The sequence below is a fragment of the Corapipo altera genome, unplaced genomic scaffold (assembly GCF_003945725.1).
Source record: "Corapipo altera isolate COAL_440 unplaced genomic scaffold, ASM394572v1 284, whole genome shotgun sequence".
In the NCBI taxonomy this organism is placed as follows: Eukaryota; Metazoa; Chordata; class Aves; order Passeriformes; family Pipridae; genus Corapipo; species Corapipo altera.
In genome coordinates this window covers 4,428-9,560 of record NW_020885795.1, presented here as the reverse complement: position 1 = coordinate 9,560, position 5,133 = coordinate 4,428, and the positions used below count along the sequence as shown (strand labels likewise).

At 46.5% G+C, this 5,133-nt stretch overlaps 2 long non-coding RNA genes across 2 annotated transcripts in view; both read left to right on the top strand.

The window, feature by feature from the left end:
* The first annotated feature begins 2,651 nt into the window (after positions 1 to 2,651).
* Positions 2,652 to 5,133, top strand: part of LOC113940814 — a 4,948-nt gene continuing 2,466 nt past the window's right edge. Inside the window, exons 1-2 of the long non-coding RNA XR_003525544.1 lie at positions 2,652 to 2,836; positions 3,217 to 3,258. This is a non-coding gene — a long non-coding RNA (uncharacterized LOC113940814). The remainder of the gene's footprint in view (positions 2,837 to 3,216; positions 3,259 to 5,133) is intronic.
* The window catches only part of LOC113940815, a 2,114-nt gene continuing 1,777 nt past the window's right edge, over positions 4,797 to 5,133 (top strand). The window contains exon 1 of the long non-coding RNA XR_003525545.1: positions 4,797 to 4,858. This is a non-coding gene — a long non-coding RNA (uncharacterized LOC113940815). The remainder of the gene's footprint in view (positions 4,859 to 5,133) is intronic.

Below are 5,133 nucleotides of genomic sequence, written 5' to 3'. Positions count from 1 at the left end.
TCCTGGTGGAAAGGGCTGCTGTTCAGTTTAATAAACCCTGCACTGCAATGGCCAGTCCAAACCCCTTGAAAATTTACTCCAAATGAAGATTCCTGTTAGACAACAGGTGTCACCACAGAAAGGTCTTTGCTGCCCAAGAAGTGCCCAGGCTGCCCCAATAACTGCACCTGAAACCAAAGCTTCCAGATTTTCTTTTCCTTAGGGAAAGAACTTCTGTTCAGTTTAATAAACCCTGCACTGCAATGCCCAGTCCAAACCCCTTCAAAATTTACTCCAAATGAAGATTCCTACCAGAGAAAAGGTACCACCAGAGAAAACTCTTCCTGCTCAAGAAGTACCTAGGCTGAAGCAACTACACCTGAAGCCAAAGTTTCCAGACTTTTTTTCCTGGTAGAAAGAGCTGATGTACCGTTTTTTTCAGACCTGCTCTGCAATGGCCTGTCCCACCTCCTGAAATTGAATGTAAATGAAGGTTCCTGCCAGACATAAGTTGCCACCAGGAAAACCTCTTCCTGCCCAAGAAGGTCCCAGGCTGCCCCAGAAACTGCACCTCAAAACCAAAGCTTCCAGACTTTTTTTCCTGGTGAAAAGAGCTGCTGTTCAATTTTTTAAACCCTGCACTGTAATGGCCACTCAAAACCCCTTAAAATTTGCTTCAAATGAAGATTCCTGAGGGAGAAAAGGTGCCACCACAGAAAACTCTTCCTGCCCAAGAAGTGCCCAGGTTGCCCCAACAACTACACCTCAAAGCTAAAGCTTCCAGACTTTTTTTCCTGGTGGAAAGGGCTGCTGTTCCCTTTTTCCAACCCTGCTCTGCAATGACCAGTCCCAGCTCCTGAAAAATTGAATCCAAATGAAGATTCCTACCAGACAAAAGGTGCCACCACAGAAAACTCTTCCTGCCCAAGAAGTGCCCAGGTTGCCCCAACAACTGCACCTGAAACCAAAGCTTCCAGACTTTTTTTCCTGTTGGAAAGGGCTGCTGTTCCCTTTTTTTCAGCCCTGCTCTGCAATGGACAGTCGTACCTCCTGGAAAATTGAATGTAAATGAAGATTCTTTCCAGAAAAAATGTGCCACCACAGAAAGCTCTTTGCTGCCCAAGAAGTGTCCAGGCTGCCCCAATAACTGCACTTGAAACCAAAGCTTCCAGGTTTTTTTTCCTTAGGGAAAGAGCTGCTGTTCAGTTTAATAAACCCTGTACAGCAATGGCCAGTCAAAACCCCTACAAAATTTACTCCAAATGAAGATTCCTGCCAGACAAAATGAACCACCACAGAAAACACTTCCTGCCCAAGAAGTGCCCAGGCTGCCCCAAGAACTGTACCTGAAACCAAAGCTTCCAGACTTTTTTTCCTGGTGGAAAGAGCTGCTGTTTCGTTTTTTCAGCCCTGCTCTGTAATGGTCTGTCCGACCTCCTGAAAAATTCAATGCAAATGAAGATTCCTGCCATACAAAAGGTGCCACTACAAAAACCTCTTGCTGCCAAGGAAGTGTCCGGGTTGCCCCACAAACTGCACCTCAAAACCAAAGCTTCCAGACTTTTATTCCTGGTGGAAAGAGCTGCTGTTCAATTTTTTAAACCCTGCACTGCAGTGGTCAATCCAAACCCCTTGAAAATTTACTCCAAATGAAGATTCCTGCCAGACAAAAGGTGCCACCAGAGAAAACTCTTCCTGCTCAAGAAGTGCCCAGGCTGAAGCAACTGCACCTGAAACCAAAGCTTCCAGACTTTTTTTCCTGGTGGAAAGGGCTGCTGTTCCCTTTTTTCAGCCCTGCTCTGCAATGGCCTCTCCCACCGCCTGGAAAATTGAATGGAAATGAAGATTCCTACCAGACAAAAGGTGCCACCACAGCAAGGTCTTGCTGTCCAAGAAGTACCCAGGCTGAAGCAACTGCACCTCAAAGCCTAACCTTCCAGACTTTTTTTCCTGGTGGAAATAGCTGCTGTTCAGTTTAATAAACCCTGCGCTGCAATGGCCAGTCCAAACCCCTTGAAAATTGGCTCCAAATGAAGATTCCTGCCAGACAAAAGGTGCCACCACAGAAAGCTCTTGCTGCCCAAGAAGTGTCCAGGTTTCCCCAATAACTGCTCCTGAAACCAAAGCTTCCAAGTTTTTTTTCCTGGTGGAAAGAACTACTCTTCAGTTTAATAAACCCTGCACTGAAATGGCCAGTCCAAACCCCTTCAAAATTGCATCCAAATGACGATTCCTGCCATACAAAAGGTGCCACCAAAGAAAACTCTTCCTGCTCAAGAAGTACCCAGGCTGAAGGAACTACACCTGAAGCCAAAGCTTCCAGACTTTTTTTCTTGGTGGAAAGGGCTACTGTTCCGTTTTTTCTGCCCTTCTCTGCAATAGCCAGTCCCGCCTCCTGAAAAATGGAATATAAATGTAGATTCCTGCCAGACAAAAGGTGCCACCACAGAAAGGCCTTTGCTACCCAAGAAGTGCCCAGGCTACCCCAACAACTACACCTGAAACCAAAGCTTTCAGACTTTTTTTCCTGGTGGAAAGAGCTGCTGTTTCGTTTTTTCAGCCCTTCTCTGCAATGACCTGTCCCACCTCCTGAAATTGAATCCAAATGACGATTCCTGCCAGACAAAAGGTGCCACCACAAAAGTCTCATACTGCCCAAGAAGTGTCCAGGCTGCCCCACAAACTGCACCTCAAAGCCAAAGCGTCCAGACTTTTTTTCCTGGTGGAAAGAGCTGCTGTTCCATTTTTTAAACCCTGCACTGCAATGGTCAGTCCAAACCCCTTGAAAATTTAATCCAAATGAAGATTCCTGCCTGACAAAAGGTGCCACCCCAGAAAGGTCTTTGCTGCCCAAGAAGTGCCCAGGCTGAATCAACAGCACCTCAAAGCCAAAACTTCCAGACATTTTTTCCTGGTGGAAAGAGTTGCTGTTCAGTTTAATAAAGCCTGCACTGCAATGGCCAGTCCAAACCCCTTCAAAATTTACTCCAAATGAAGATTCCTACCAGAGAAAAGGTGCCACCACAGAAAGCTCTTCCTGCCCGAGAAGTGCCCAGGCTGAAGCAACTACACCTGAAACCAAAGCTTCCAGACTTTTTTTCCTGTTGGAAAGGGCTGCTGTTCCCTTTTTTCAACCCTGAGCTGCAATGACCAGTCCAAACCCCCTGAAAAATTGAATACAAATGAAGCTTCGCACCAGACAAAAAGTACCACCACGGAAAGGTTTTGCTGCCCAAGGAGTGCCCAGGCTGCCCCAACAACTACACCTCAAAGCCAAAGGTTTCAGACTTTTTTTCCTGGTGGAAAGAGCTGCTGTTCCCTTTTTCTGTCCTGCTCTGCAATGGCCAGTCCCACCTCCTGAAAAATTGAATCCAAATGAAGATTCCTTCCAGACAAAAGGTGCCACATCAGAAAACTCTTACTGCCCAAGAAGTGCCCAGGCTGCCCCAACAACTGCACCTGAAACCAAAACTTCCAGAGTTTGTTTCCTGGTGGAAAGGGCTGCTCTTCCCTTTTTTCAGCCCTGCTCTGCAATGGCCTTACCCACCTCCTGGAAAATTCAGTGTAAATGAAGATTCCTGCCAGAGAAAAGGTGCCACCACAGAAAGCTCTTTGCTACCCAAGAAGTGCCCAGGCTGCCGCAACAACTACACCTCTAAGGATTCTTATCTTTTGAAACTACAGGCTGAATTTGAGGGATAAACTCCAGTATTCGGAAAGTGGAAAGTTGATAAAACAGAAAAGACTGTTTCTTCTACAACAGTGGCTGCCCCACCAACTGCACCTCAAAGCCAAAGCTTCCAGACTTTTTTTCCTGGTGGAATGAGCTGCTGTTCCCTTTTTTCTGCCCTTCTCTGCAATGGCCGGTCCCACCTCCTGGAAAATTTAATTTAAATGAAGATTCTTGCCAGACAAAAGGTACCACCACAGAAAGGTCTTGCTGCCCAAGAAGTGCCCAGGCTGCCCCAACAACTGCACCTCAAAGTCAAAGCTTCCAGACTTTTTTTCTTTGTGGAAACCGACCGTAGCAATGAGAATATATGATGGTTGCCATAGTAACTGACTGTAGAAATGGGAATGTATGATGATTGCCATGGTAACCGATCATAGCAATGGGAATGTATGATGGTTTCCATGGTAACCGACTGTAACAGTGGGAAGTTTGATGGTTGCCATCATAACTGATTGTAGCAACGGGAATGCGTGATGGTTACCATGGTAACTGACCATAGCAGTGGGAATGTATGATGGTTGCCATGGTAACTGACCATGGCAATGGATATGTATGCTGGTTGCCATGGTAACTGACCATAGCAGTGGGGGTGCATGACGGTTGCCATGGTAACCGACCCTAGCAATCTGTCCCAGTTGCAGGGACCAGGACCAGTTTATCACTGGGTGGGTGCAACCAAAACTGTGTATTTTACACCCTCTGTGTCATTTCTGATGGACTCTTAAGAATGGATTCCTGCCAGACAAAAGGTACCACCACAGAAAGGTCTTGTTGCCCAAGAAGTGTCAAGGCCGCCCCAACAACTGCACCTCAAAGCCAAAGCTTCCAGACTTTTTTTCCTGGTGGAAAGAGCTGCTGTTCAATTTTTTAAACCCTGCAATGGTCAGTCCAAACCCCTTTAAAATTTACTCCAAATGAAGATTCCTGCCAGAAAAAAGGTGCCACCACAGAAAGCTGTTTGCTGCCCAAGAAGTGCCCAGGCTGAAGCAACTGCACCTCAAAGTCAAAGATTCCAGACTTTTTTTCCTGGTGGAAAGAGCTGCTGTTCCCTTTTTCCAACCCTGCTCTACAATGGCCTGTCCCACCTCCTGGAAAATTGAATCCAACTGAAGATTCCTGCCAGACAAAAGGTGCCACCACAGAAAGGTGTTGCTGCCCAAGAAGTGTCAAGGTCACTCCAACAACTGCACCTCAAACCCAAAACTTCCAGACTTTTTGTCCTGGTGGAAAGAGCTGCTTTTCAATTTTTTAAAGCCTGAACTGCAATGGCCAGTCCAAACCCCTTGAAAATTTACTCCAAATGAAGATTCCTGCCAGACAAAAGGTACCACCACAGAAAGCTGTTTGCTGCCCAAGAAGTGCCCAGGCTGCCCCACCAACTACACCTCAAAGCCAAAGCTTCCAGACTTTTTGTCCTGGTG